Raw genomic sequence first — 15,427 nt, 5'->3', positions numbered from 1 at the left:
TCGGGGGTGTCCATATAAACCCCCGAGCTAAAACCCTAAAGGACAGGTCATCTGAGATTCAATCTCCCCTTGTAAGCTCCTGGCGTAGCCGCCGGCTGAGCCCCCCCCCATTGTAATTCTCCACTGAGCAATAAGATCTAGCAGGACGTAGGCCTTTTACTCTCCGGAGGGGCTGAACCTGGGTAAAACCCTTGCGCCCTGTGCACCTCGATCCGCGTATGGCCATGTTTCCTTGCCCCCGCATCAACGAAGTGCTGCCACCGGTAGCATCTGCCGTGGTCATATCCACGACAGTGGCGCCCACCGTGGGGCATGGAACATCAAGCCTCCGAGCCGCAGCGAGGCCCTACTCGCCGATACGCCGGCAAGTCGCCACCGGCAGGATGATCGCCACCGGCGGCTTCTTCCACATCCAGCCGAGCTCCTACCGGCCGGCTTCGACTCCCCTCGCGCACGCCTGGATGGTGCCGGTCGGCACCATCAATCTCTTCGTCGGGCTCACCGGAGTCAGCGACCCCGGCGAAACTCGCCCCAGCCAGGGGCACGATCCCTTCGCACCAGGGCAGCTCCTCACAGCCACTCGCCCAGTTACCGGCGAGGTGTACGCGGAGGCCGAGCCGGCCCTGGAGGACGATGCCGACTCGGCAGCCGTGGCGCCGACCGCCAACCCCGTCGTCACCGCGCCAGCCACCGACCCCGTCGTCACCGCGCCAGCCACCGACTCCATCGACACCGCCCCAGCTGCCGACTCCGGTATCGCAGCGATCGAGGCTGACTTCATCGCCATGGAATCGGTCGCTGGGTCCACCGCTGGATCCCCGACTGCCCGCTCTATCGCCACGGCGTCGTTCAGAGACTCCATCTCCTTGGTCTCTCACCACAGTGACTTCGAGGAGGGCTTCGAGGACGACTCCATCCTCTCCCTCTTCGGCAGCGACTCCGACTCGGACTTCGCTGAGGGCCCACGATATCGTTACCCAACCGCAGTCTTCATGGCAGGAGCCGAGGAGCCCCCGGCTGACGCCTTCACCACCCCGCTCCCCGAAACCGCCACCGCGACGGAGATCGAGGCGCACCGGGCGGCCCTCGAAGAACGAGAGGAAGAAGGAGCTCGTGGAGCGGCGAAGTTCCGCCTCGAACAAGATTCGGTGAGAGCCGTGTCCCACTACCGCAACGAGCGAAATCGCGCACGCATGGAACGCATCCGGGCACGAGGCTTCCCCAGCGCGCGCCTCAACTTCGACGATCCGGATGGAGAAATCCGGGTCGCCCGACCCACGAACCCCGACATCCCAGAGTCGAGTCGGGCCGCCGCCGGAGGAGTAGCTCACAGAGCACCACCACCGCCCCCGCCACCTCCCGAAGGACGACCGCCTCCCCAGGCGGAGGTCGACGCCAACGGCCTGCGTCTCCATTCGTCCCCAGCAGACAACGTCGCGGCGGCCCAAGCCGCTCTCGCCAACCTCCCTGAAACAGGGGAGGGTGCTATCTTCGTACAACACGCCAAGGCTTTAGTCGCCAAAGCTCTGGAACAGCAACACGCTGCCGCCGACTCTCAAGGACGGCTCTACTCGCGCTCATCAACGAGCAGAGCTGCGTCGTCAGCCGCGGCAAACCGCGCAGTTGTCAACGTCAACAATTGCCCACCTCCAGCGCCACGAGCCGCCCACTCGACTAATCATCGAATCGAGCCGCGACCTGCGCGAGCGATGGTCGCCGCGAACGGGCACGCGATTGACGCACGCACTCACATCCTCAACGACCAAGAGTGGCGAGCGCGCAGCCGGGCAAATGACCGCCTCGCCGACGAGACCCCGCGCCAGAGCGCGTTTAAACGGGTAGGACCGGCATGTTTCGGCCCCATGATAAGAGGCGAGCCCTATCCGGTTGGGTTCAAGGGCCCTCGTGACATTGAAAAGTACGACACACATATCGACCCCACGGTCTGGATCGACTCGTACACCATGGCGATGGGCATCTTGGGTTATTCCGAGCTACTCGCCGCCCGCTACCTGCCCCTCATGATGGACGGAGTGAACCGTCACCGGTTCAACACCCTCACTCCAAATAGCATCGACTCATGGGACGAAGCCGGGGCCGCCTTCATCCAACATTTCGCCGGCGCGTACACGCGCGCAACAACCATAGAAGACCTGGACCGCTGTGTTCAAAGCCCACGCGAGTCGACCCGCCGATGGGTACAACGCTGGCAAGACATGTGGACGACCTCCGGCCGGCATCAGCACCGACACGGCAATCTACTGCTTCCGAAGGTGCTGCCGATACGAACCACTCAGCGCGAAGCTCCGTCGAGTCAGCAGGGATAACATCTCCATCGCCGAGCTCTTCGACATCGCCCTGCGCTACGCCGACGAAGACCCCACAGTCGACTCGGACGACGAGTACGGCCAGCGGCGCAATCGCCGCCCCACTCACTCCGACAACCGCCGCGGCGATTACCGGTTCAGCGGCCGGTCCAGCGGCGGCAAACGCCGCGCCGATGGTGGCCACACGGAACTCGTCGCCAATGCCGACTACGAGCAACGCGGCCCGAAGTCATTCTGGCGAGAGAACCGCGCACCAAGAGAAGATCGGCCTCAGCCCAAGCGGTTCGACGCGCACATCTTGCTAGATGCCCCGTGCATCTACCACAGCAGGGAGGGCAAGCCCTCCAACCACACAACTGGAAACCGCTATTCCCCGAAGCAGATCGAGAAAGCCCGCCGCGCCAAAGAAGCCCACGGCGGTAACCAGCACAAGGACCGCGCCAAGGACCAGGACCAAAGTAAAGAAGACGGGTTCGGATGTAGCGCCGGCTCGCTACACACCTTCACCGGAGTCGGCGACCGCCGCGATCGGAAAGTCCTCACCAGGGCAGTCGTCGTGCACGCAGTCTCAATCGACGTGCCCCGCTGGCTCAGCCGGGTCCGAGCAAAGCATCACGTGGAGTCGCGAAGACCACGCCCGCGCATTGAATACCCAGGCCGAGTGGCGCTAGTCGTCGGGCCTAAAGTGGCCGACTACCGGCTCCCGAAGACTCGATGGACGGAGGAAGCTCCATTAATATAATGTACTACGAAACCTTCCGGCGACTCGGCCTGCCGGACTCGCGCCTTGAAGACACCAAAGTCACGTTCCACGGCATCGTCCCGGGCGGAAAGCCTTTCCAATCGGCAAGGTCACGCTGCCAGTCACCTTCGGCACGCCTGTGAACTACCGCACCGAGCGGATAACATTCGAGGTGGTCAACTTCCGCAGCCCATACCACTGCGTCCTCGGTCGCCAGGCGTTCGCCAGATTCATGGCCGCGCCCCATTACGCCTACAACATGATGAAGATGCCCGGGCCCCGCGGTATCATAACCGTCCATGGCGACCCGGCAATGGCGCTGGAGTGCGAAGACAACAGCGCCAAGCTCGCCGACGCCGTCATCGCCGAAGAAGTCGACAACAACGCCGAGCTCGCCAAGTACCCGGTCGACAGCAACGACCCCACCATCCTCGAGAAGCCGACTGAGCTCGACTCGCCCGCAGCGACCTTCAAACCTACTACCGATACTTGCCAAGTAGACCTTGTAGAAAATGATTCGAGTAGACAGGTTACCATTGGGACGAGTCTGTCCGCCCAATAGGAAAGCGCGCTCATCAAGTTCCTCCGTGAGAATCGAGATATCTTTGCATGGAAACCGTCTGACATGCCAGGTGCCCCGAGAGAACTTGCTGAGCACAAATTACACGTCGACCCAACCGCACGCCCCGTTAGGCAGGCGATGCGGCCCGTGGGAGAAGAGCGCCGGCGTGCAATCGCCGAAGAGGTGAACCGGCTACTCGCCGCCGGTTTCATCATACAAATCAAGCACCCCAAGTGGCTGGCAAACCCAGTTTTGGTGCTGAAGAAAAACAGGACGTGGCGCATGTGTATCGATTACACAAGCCTGAACCGCGCCTGCCCCAAGGACCCATTCGTCTTACCGCGAATCCACCAGATTATCGACGCGGTCGCTGGTTCCGAGTCGCTGTGCTTCCTCGACGCGTATTCCGGCTACAACTAAATAAAGATGGCCAAGGAAGACCAGGAGAAGACGGCGTTCATAACGCCGCTCGGCGCCTAATGTTACACGGCCATGACCTTCGGCCTCCGGAACGCTGGCGCCACCTACCAACGGTGCATGAACAGCTGCCTAGAAAGCCAGATCGGCCGCAACGTCCACGTCTATATAGACGACGTGGTCGTGAAGTCAACTCGCCAGGACGACCTGGTCGCCGACCTTGCCGAAACATTCGCAAACCTGCGGCGGTATAACATCAAGCTCAACCCCCTGAAGTGCACCTTCGGAGTCCCATCCGGACAGCTACTCGGCTATGTCGTCTCCAAACACGGCATCGAGCCCAACCCGGAGAAAACGGCAGCGGTCATGCGCACCAAGCAACCAACCTGCCTAGTCGACGCGCGAAGCTCGCCGGGCGGGTCGCGGCACTAAGTCGCTTCATCCCGCGACTCGGCGACAAGGCCACGCCACTCTATCGCCTCCTGAAGAAATCAGAATCGTTCGAGTGGACAGATGAGGCGCAAAAGGCCCTAGGAGAACTCCAGCACGCTCTCAGAAATGCACCCGTCCTCGCGGCCCCACTCCCTCAAGAAACGATGTTGCTGTTGTTATCACCAGAATTTGACCAAGTCAGAGGTAGGCCGCGATCAAGATGGATTTGAAGAATATGCATGGAAGGAAATACGTGAATCGGCCTTTTATACCAAGTTGGGCTTAATTGCCCGTGTATCTGTAACATATTAGATCGCATCTTAGTTTAGAGATAGAATCTTACTCGTGCACGGTTTAGTGCACGCCCACATTAGAAAGTCCGTCGGACTATGAATATGTATCTAGGGTTTATGGAATAAATAACAACCAACGTTCAACCACAAACAAATCTCGGCGCATCGCCAACTCCTTCGTCTCGAGGGTTTCTACCGGTAAGCATCATGCTGCCTAGATCGCATCTTGCGATCTAGGCAGCCCAAGCCTGCCTACGTTGTTCATGCGTTGCTCGTACTGAAGCCTTTTTGATGGCGAGCAACGTAGTTATCTTAGACATGTTAGGGTTAGCATTGTTCTTCATGCTGCATGCTTTCGTAGTGCAACCCTTGCATGTCTAGCCGCCCTTACGCCTATCTTAGGCGTAGGGGCGGCACCCCGCTTGATCATAGTTTAGTAGATCTGATCCGTTACGATTGCATCCTTGTTCTACAAGGATTAGTTTAATATCTGCAATAGTTAGGCCTTACAAAGGGGGGGAGGATCCAGCGGCACGTAGGGTGTCGTTCGTTGGCCCTAAGCAGGATGTTCCGAGGATCAACCTCGTGTTGGTTTTTAGGCCTTGTTTAGGATCGGCTTACGATCACCGTGCGTGGCCGCGAGGCCCAACCTGGGAGTAGGATGATCCGATTATGCGGTGAAAACCCCACATCGTCGTAGATCTCATTAGCTTTACCTTGATCAAGCAGGACCACCATATGTTCGGACACCTCGTCCGAATCATGGGTGGATCGGCTCTTTGAGCCGATTCACGGGATAACCCGAGAGCCGATCGAGGCTCGTATTTAACGTTTACGTGTGTGCCCCGCAGAAACTAAGCGAGGCATCATCCACACCTTCCTGACCAGGTATAGGTCAGGTGGCACGCCCTTGTGATAAACATCGGTGCGTGCGACCAGGAGGCTTTGCGGGCCGTCGCTCTGAGGGACTGGGGCCAGCCGCAGCCCTAGTTGTTCCCGGCTCTACGGTGTTGCCCGTCTCTGCCCGCCGGTGGGTTTCGACGTCAACACATTCCGGCACGCCCGGTGGGACCGTCGACGACATCCACGACATCGCCATCTACATCCGAGATGGCGGAAGACACTCCGGTCACGTACGCGGATCTGCTCGATGAGCTCAAGAAGAAGCATGACGAGATCAAGGCAACCCTCGAAGCCGAACTCATCGGCTCCTTCCACCGAACCCGCTCCCATGGCGTCAGGTGGAAGGGTTTCACACCCGAAGGCGCGCTCGATGGAGTGGACCTGTCCGCTCCGTCAGAAGAACGCACCAGGTCGCTGCGGCAGGAGATCAACTACATGGTGGCTCATTCGCTGCACCGCCACTCTAGAGCTCGGTGAACACCTTGGAGCGTGTCGCTCCGCGCGTCGTCCGAGGAAATCATGAGTCACCGGTACTCCCCGTCGGGACCGGCTCTGGGGACTTTCAAAGGAGAGATGCCGCTCCAGCCCCAGCCGTTCGCATGGGCAGCGCCGGAACTGCCGAACTCATCGGCATACGTCGTCTACAAGGTTGGTGGTGATCCTAGTGACTACCAATTCCTCGCCCGAGCCACCTAAGGAGGTCCCGCACGGATACGCGTGCGCATACGTGCCGGACGGCAACGCCCGGGCACTCTCGAACCAGGGCTGCAATAACAGCGGCCTCTCGGAACGGCAGGAGGAACGTCGGGAGCCGATCTCGAGAAGCGGTCGTGGCCGGCTACGTACGCCGCCCCGACAAACCTCCAAAGCCCAGCTCCTGCAGTTGGCTTAGAACCGGAAAAACAAGCATGGCTGGTTAAGTATGCCACCCCGGCGAATCTTCAGGGTTCGACACCTTCAGCCATCACAGCGGATCAGATTTGTACAATTCTGAAAGATCAGTTCGGTATGATGCCGAAAAGGAAGGCGTTCGGCTACACCAAGCCGTACCCCAACAGCTACGAACTGATCCCGCTGCCACCCAAATATCGGCTCCCGGACTTCACAAAGTTCAGTGGATCAGACGGGTCCAGCTCCATCGAGCATGTGAGCCGATATTTGGCACAGCTGGGCACGATCTCAGCGTCAGATGAGTTGCGCGTGAGGTTCTTCTCACGAGTCCCTCACAGGATCGGCTTTCGGGTGGTACACATCGCTACCACCGAACTCCATCCAAACTTGGAAGCAGTTGGAAGAGCGGTTCCATGAGCAGTATCATTCAGAAGCTTCCGAGTCTAGCATTGCCGATCTAGCACAGCTACGTCAGAAGCGCGGAGAAACTGTGACAGAATACATCCAGCGCTTTAGGAATCTTAGGAACCGATGCTATTCGGTTCGTATAACGAAAAAGGAAGCAGTCGAGTTGGCAGTAGCGGGCCTTGCAACACAGCTCAAGGACATGGCCTCCCAAGCAGATTATCCCTCGCTGGCGCACGTGGTTCAGAAACTTTCAGCATATGAACAGCGCCACCCGGACCTGTACCAAGACAAGTTCAAGCGTGCGATAGCCCCGGTCGATGCGGAGGAAGACGAAGTTCCTGCGGGAGACCAAGAAGTAGCAAGTGGCTGAGTGGACTCGGGGAGGAACCCCGTGTCCCGCAAATGGGTAAAGCCACCAGGCCCGCCCAGGGGATTTGATTTTGACGTGACCAAGACCGAGCAAATCTTCGACCTCCTACTCAAGGAAAAGCAGTTGAAGATACCCGAAGGTCTCAAATTCCCCACGGCGCAAGAGCTGAATGGAAAGCCATACCGCAAATGGCATAACTCGCTCTCCCATGCCACCAACGACTGCAGGGTGTGGCGTCGGCACATCCAAGCGGCGATAGAGAACGGACGGTCTAATTTTCAACCAATACGCCATGAAGGTCGATACCCAGCCCTTCCCCGCCGTAAACATGGTGGAATATGCTTGCCATGCAGGGTGCCAGCCGGGTTTCCTGTGCAATATCAACATGGTAGATCTTGGACACCACGCTGGCAAAGATAGAGATGAGGGCAGCTGCTCTCATAGCAAGGAAACAGAGGAAGCCGCTCCACGCGATCGGCTCCGCCAAGACGGCAAGCGCTACGTAACAGAGGGAGAAGTGAAGAACATAAGATATCAACGACCTCTCTCTGATCACCTCCTCAACAAGTATGTGAGTCAGTACGACCAACGCCGACGGTCCAGCGATGATGATGAAAGAGATCGTCCGGCTAGAGAAGCCAGAAGACATCGTCGGCATAATCGCGATGAGGAGGAGCACGAGCGTTGTGCCAAGGGAAAGGCAAAGGAGCGAGACGACGAGGACAGGCACTGGGATTGTCCTTTCTTCAGGCACGGCTGGGATTCAAGAATGAGCCGATTGCCAACAATCGGCAATTGCCCAGAATGCAACCGGAAGAAGAAGGAGGCAGCCAACGTGTTCGTGTTCGAGCGCTTAGGACCTCTCCCGCCACGGAGCAAACGAGCTGAGTCCCCTCGGTTGGAAGATCTCGAAGATTCGGAAGACGAGGGAGAAGAAGAAGACAGTACCACCGGCCAAGGTGGTGCCCCGACGGACTCAGCCGTTCCCGAAACGCAGGGTTCAACGATTGCGCGGCCTCGGAAGAAGCCGAGAGGTTATACTTGCATACTTTGAGGAAGGCAAGGCCTGATCTGGCTGCAAAGGTTCAGCGAACCCTGGATGAAGAGGGTCGTCCACGGAAAATGGAGTGGCGCCCCAAGCAAAGGAAAGCCGATGATGAAACATCGGCTGGCACAAACATGGTGCTCGTTCTCCCGACGAAGTTTAGTGCTCCACGATTACACGATGCACTCAAGGTGGACAACAGCAAGCGCACCAACATGATAAACTCAGAGATTGGGCTGGTTCTGTCTACCGGCCTGGACGAGTAACAAGAACACGTTAATGAGCAAACATGACGAGGCTGATCCTTGTGATCGGCCCCAAAAATTTATGAAGGGACATTACAAACCTTTCATCGAACAAGCAACATGGAGGCCGATTCCAGCAATCGGCCAAAATTATCCTCACCCATCCATTCTGCCCGAGTTCGACATGTTATCCAACAGAGCCGATACCATCAATTCTCTTGACAGAATCGGCTCGGGGGGGCACCCAGGTGGATAAAATACGAGGATGTGCAACGGAAGCATCTCATCTTTTGATGATGGGTACCGGAATATGGGGACCGATGCGCTAGTCGGCCGTAAGAAAATAGAAATTCTGAAAATTCGAAAATTTTCAAGCACAGCCGATGCAGCAGACATCGACTTAAGGATATGGAAGCCGATGCATGGCCATCGACTCAAGAGGAATAACTGTCACGGTCAGAGGGTCAATGGAGCACGAAGAGGGTTTTAATGAAAGAACTCCTTAATGGAGTAGCCTAAGAGCTCGGATCCTCTCTTCAAGGACAAGACCCTGGACGTGCAGATCAGGTCAAGGATGGATCGCATCAGACCTACCAAAGGAAAGGAGCCAATCTAACTGGCAAGGCGCAGGAAGAACTGAAGAAACTCGGGGGGCAGCTCACCTTGAAGGTTCTCTGCTTGGGGCTACGTCGTGAGTTAAGGCTAATGTCGACACACGTGGCTGATTCGCCTTCAGTAAGGCTCGGGGGGCAGCTCGCCCTAAAGGTCGTTGCTCTAGGGAGCCGATTTGGTTGGAATCGGCTAGCCCTGCGACACAACTGGTTTGAAGAGCGGTGTTCTGTTACGGAGTCATCAGTTTGAGCATCCAAGACGGTTCCAGGGCTCTTTTAAAGTCGCCAGCCTACTAAGATCGGCTGTGTCATCGTCATCGGCAGAAGCCAGCTAGCTTGGAGGGTTGGCTAAATTGGCCTGTCTCGCAGATTATCATGAAACTGATGCGTTACCATCAGTCACTAAGCATGGATTAGGTCAACAGTCGACAAACTCAGCATGAAAGAAATCGGCGAAATCAAGCTAAGGGAATTCTTCATTAGTATTGGAATTTCTTACAATGGGGAGCCGATTGCTCAAGGAGGGAAGAACAAGAGAAGGGTCTATTGACCAATCTACTACTGCTAGGCCTATGCTATTAGATCCTAATCTACGGGCCATCACTGCCCTCATCGTCGTCCTCAGAACTCTCATCGGCACCGCCGCCGATGGGCTCCTCGTCGCTACTCCCGTAGCCCTCCACGGGGGCTTCATCCCCGTCTTCGTCGTCGCCGCTCGTCGTCGTCCCACCACATGCGGAGGCGCTTCGCCGGCGGGTAGCCCTCGAGGGAGTCGTCGTCGTCGTCTTCTTCTCCCTCTTCTTCAGAGATGGGGCAGCCGTCCCAGGAGAACTGGTCGTCCTCACTTTTTGGCTCCAGTTCCCCATTGGCGAGGAACTGAAGATCTTCATCCCCGCTGGTCAAGGACTTGTCGTCCTCAGACCAGATGGAGGAGGCATGGCTCTCCTCGTCCCAGTCTTCCGGGGCACGAATTTCTGGCGGCGTCTCGCGGGAGGAGTCGGACCCGTAGGAAAACTCGGAGGAAGAGGAAGAAGACATGGCGGCACAGAGGGTTTTTGGTGCTAATGCGAGGAGGACGAAGGAGACGCAAGCTGTTTAGAACGGTTAAATAAAGGGGATATGAGAGAGATTCAATGCCACAGCAGCTTCCGAGGAGATGTTGCCCAACAAGAAAATTTTACGGCCACGTGGAGAAGTGGAAGGGGCAAGGCATCATGATGGGGATTCTGCGGCAGCTCGCTTCCGCCACGACATGACCCGACGAAAGAAAGCGTAATGATTTTGGAAATGTCATTTCCAAAACCAGGGGGGCATGTGTTATCACCAGAATTTGACCGAGTCAGAGGTGGGCCGCGATCAAGATGGACGTGAAGAAATATGCATGGAAGGAAATACGTGAATCGGCCTTTTATACCAAGTTGGGCTTAATTGCCCGTGTATCTGAACATATTAGATCGCATCTTAGTTTAGAGATAGAATCTTACTCGTGCACGGTTTAGTGCACGCCCACATTAGAAAGTCCGCTGGACTATAAATATGTACCTAGGGTTTATGGAATAAACAACAACCAACGTTCAACCACAAACAAATCTCGGCGCATCGCCAACTCCTTCGTCTCGAGGGTTTCTATCGGTAAGCATCATGCTGCCTAGATCGCATCTTGCGATCTAGGCAGCACAAGCCTGCCTACGTTGTTCATGCGTTGCTCGTACTGAAGCCTTTTTGATGGCGAGCAACGTAGTTATCTTAGACATGTTAGGGTTAGCATTGTTCTTCATGCTGCATGCTTTCGTAGTGCAACCCTTGCATGTCTAGCCGCCCTTACGCCTATCTTAGGCGTAAGGGCGGCACCCCGCTTGATCATAGTTTAGTAGATCTGATCCGTTACGATTGCATCCTTGTTCTACAAGGATTAGTTTAATATCTGCAATAGTTAGGCCTTACAAAGGGGGAGGATCCAGCGGCACGTAGGGTGTCGTTCGTTGGCCCTAAGCAGGATGTTCCGAGGATCAACCTCGTGTTGGTTTTTAGGCCTTGTTTAGGATCGGCTTACGATCACCGTGCGTGGCCGCGAGGCCCAACCTGGAGTAGGATGATCCGATTATGCGGTGAAAACCCCACATCGTCGTAGATCTCATTAGCTTTACCTTGATCAAGCGGGACCACCATATATTCGGACACCTCGTCCGAATCATGGGTGGATCGGCTCTTTGAGCCGATTCACGGGATAACCTGAGAGCCGATCGAGGCTCGTATTTAACGTTTACGTGTGTGCCCTGCAGGAAACTAAGCGAGGCATCATCCACACCTTCCTGACCAGGTATAGGTCAGGTGGCACGCCCTTGTGATGAACATCGGTGCGTGCGACCAGGAGGCTTTGCGGGCCGTCGCTCAGAGGGACTAGGGCCAGCCGCAGCCCTAGTTGTTCCCGGCTCTACGGTGTTGCCCGTCTCTGCCCGCCAGTGGGTTTCTGACGTCAACAAGTTGATAAAAATCAAGGAAGCGCCGGAAGAAATCGGACGCAGGAAGGCCGAAGCCGCGCTCAAAGTGAGCAAGAAAAACAACTCGTTCACCGGGTTCGGGCACCGGTTTGATTTCGTCGCGAGGAAGCCGGCAGGACACTCCTTCCGAAATCCTCCTGGACCGGTATAGCCAGTCAATCTCAAACTTAGTAACATTGGAGCCCATCCAGGCCCCCCGGGTGATACCGGAGGAATACATACCGGAACCTTCGCTAGAACTACCGGACGCACGATTGCTACCGGATGCACGATTGCTACCGGACTCGGCGTCCATCCGGGCAAGATCGGCGGAAAGTCCGTCGGAGGATCTGCTATGCCGGCTAGCAGAGGAAGACGCAGAGGAAGAAGTAGAGGAGGATTCCATACTAGACATGGAATTTGACGAAGAGAAACAAGAATCCCACAAGATACCCCCGCGTGAAGATCTACGAAAGAGAGAAAAAGCAAGAAAAAAGAAGAAGTAAATACACTACCGAGTCGAGATCTAGAAAGCAAGCGAAAGAGGAGTAAACCCAGATTAAGCCTAACCTGAGGCGGCGGAGTAGTTGAGGAAGAGGTTCGCCGGAGGAGCGACGAGCCTAGGGCCGGCGAGGTAGTCCGTCGGCGGCGAGGTAAGAAGAAGCTCGAAGAAGCACCAATGCCGCGGCGGGGGCAGAAGCGCTGCAGAAGTTCTTCGCGCGACGAAGTCCGGCGACGTCCGGCGAAGCAGAATTGAAGGTTCGCTGGGCGGCGGAGCTCAGGCGACGAAGCGGAGCGGCGGAGGCGCAGAGAGCGAGAAGTACTTGTGCGCGAGGAGGTGGAGAATGCGAGGAAAGGAAGAAGGAGAAGCGGTTCCCCCTTATAAAGGAAGAGGGAGATGTGGGCCGAAAACCGCTGGGCCTCGGCGGTTTGGGTCGTGGGCCGCGACGGTTCGCTCCACGGGCCGCCACGTGGCACGGTGATACACGCGAAAAAGTAATAAGCCACAGGGAGGTGCCCACGGATCCAGTGAAGCGGTTGGGATTCGCCGTGAAGCGGTTAATGCGCGCGCGAAGCCGAAGGGAAGTGACCCCCGACACCGGCGCGTCGATCCACGATGCGCATGTCACTGACAGGCGCGGGGCCCGAGATATTCTCGACGTCGCCGAGGAAGTGTTTTATGACTAAGATGCCGGAGGATAAGACACCGGATAATGTCTTAAGAAGAAGAGATAGCGATGACCTGGGCAAAGATGCCGGATCCAAGCCTAAGGCCGGATAGATTAAACCGGTATCTTAAAAATAAAAGAACCTGGCATGGTCTGTTGGATAGGATCCGCCAGACTATACCAGCTTCGGGGACTAATGTTGGGGGGATGACCCCCGGTATGCCAAAGGCATGCCAAACCGGATGGTTTGAGCCATCAAGATACCGGTTCAATGTTCATACCGAAACTTAGAGATAGGAACTTAGCTAAGTAAAGCTAAGCCGGTATCCCCAAGAGGGGTATGCCGGAACCGGATAAGAAGACACCGGGTTACCGGAAAGAAGAGCAGGTCGGCAGGACTGGTCAAAGATTCTCTCCAGAGCTAGAAGACAAGGATGAGCTAAGCAAAGTAACTTTAAACGAAGGGCTGACGATAAAGAGAAGGATGACGGTCAAAGAAGCCGGAGGACGTCAGCATCCCTGATTAAAGAGGACTCCGGTGTCTTCTATGATTAAAGTAGCTTTGTAAAGTAGTTTGTCTAGTCAAAGATGCCATTAGGGTTTCTTGCCCTGTAAGCCACCCTCTCCCCTATATAAGGAGAGGGGGCATCCCCTCTTACGGGCGGACACATGAACACGGAAGAACTTGTACTGAGAAACCTGTAACCTGTTGAGATCAATAGAGAAGATGATCTAGAGCGAGTTCTTCCTTATGTCTTTCTTCTTCAACCTCTAGCCTTGGCTAAGTTCTTGAGGAAACCATCCGGAAGTTCATCCCGTCTAATCACAAACCCTCCCCGAATCCTCTTGCGTCCATTCGGCCCCAACCTAAGCCATCCTATGGAATCTGTTTGTTCACCACGACGACAGCTGTGAAGTGGCACTGGGCCATGGGCTGCTGCTGGACTCGGTGCTGGGCTACTGGATGGGCTACACGGCCAGGTAAGCCAGATAAGGTGTTTTTCTTCCTTTCTTTTCTTTTCTGTTTTCATTTCTTGATTTGAATTCTATTTGAATTCAGATTTAAATTCATAGTTTAACTCTTTCCTGTTTTGCAGGCATTTGACAATTGGAATTTCATGAGAACTAATATGTAGATCATTACATTACTGCACTGTTCTTGAATAAACATTAATATATATTTGTGGCCTTGCTACAATTTTTAATTAGGCAAGAATTTAGGTATGCATTTTAATTTCTTTTCTCATTTGTAATATAACTCCCTGTTGAATAATTAGAGTTGGTTATTCCTCTTCCAATTATTTTGGAAGTTATTATTAGGACTTGATTGGAGGAATTGGTCAATTGCACATGATTTTATGTGAGCTCCAATGTACTAGGGTTTTATAGCTTCAATCATAACCCCTCTTATTAAGGTAATACTATTGAAAGTATCTAAGTAGGTATTGTTTCCCTCATGGTTCATCTTGATTACAAAGTTAAATGGTTGTTAACTACACCTGGGTTAATTAAGGACTTAGCATTAGGTGGCTCTTTTGTTTTACAATTGAAGCATAGATTTGATTAATGAACCATTAGGGTTCAAATGCTATTTACTTAATGACACCTGGTTTGATAATTGGAACTACCCAAGTGATTCACAACTAGGTTTAAGATATAATTCGGGTTGTAGAATTGAGATGATACTATCTTGTATTTGCTAGGGTTTAATCTCCCCTAACCAAAATAAGGTGGTTACTTACTTTAATTATTATTGTTCTCATTTAGTTGTTAAGGATCTGAGAAGTAATTCTATCTTATTCCTGTAGACTTGTTTTATATCTTTAATCTATTATTAAAGTAATAAAGTGATTGTGGTTCTTTTTATAGTTAACTTTGGTCATATGGATGGATGTTTTCTCACCATACAAAGTAAAGAGTTTGACTCTAAGGTTTTCTTATGTTCTTTAATGGAGGAATAGGTAGAATATAAATGTGGTAGGATTCTACTTATGATCACCAAGTGGTTCACAATTATAGATTTGGATATAAGCCTAGATTTGATTACTAGTGATCTTCCTATAATTTCATGTGAGGATGAGATCTTCTTATTCTAGTAGGGTTTAACTTATCCTCACATACCTCAAGAGCATGATCATGGATTAGGCATGATCCACTTGTTCATAATATCTTTATCTTAAGTTCTTAGGGTTTATGATCATCATTCAATTTATAGTGTTCAAGGCTTGGCTTCCTAGAGTTTCTCTTATTAAATAGGTTTCTCACTTCCATGATCAAGCATTGTCTTGATCAATTAAGGTATTGCATTTCTATTTTACTTTCTAGGATGGACATGCTCATGGTTGTCTCAATAGTTTTATATCCCAGGGAAATGCCTGAGATATTTACTTAAAGTTCTCTCAAGGACTGATGGTTTAACCATTTGGATATTTGAATAGATAAAACTAGGATTAGTATGGATGGTCTCTCTCATTTGGGAAGGACTTCAATGCTAACCTAATATTAGGCTCCATAGAGGTTGATGTGATAATC

The sequence above is a fragment of the Lolium rigidum genome, chromosome 2, assembly GCF_022539505.1.
Source record: "Lolium rigidum isolate FL_2022 chromosome 2, APGP_CSIRO_Lrig_0.1, whole genome shotgun sequence".
NCBI lineage: Eukaryota > Viridiplantae > Streptophyta > Magnoliopsida > Poales > Poaceae > Lolium > Lolium rigidum.
Note: the sequence above shows the minus strand (reverse complement) of the source record.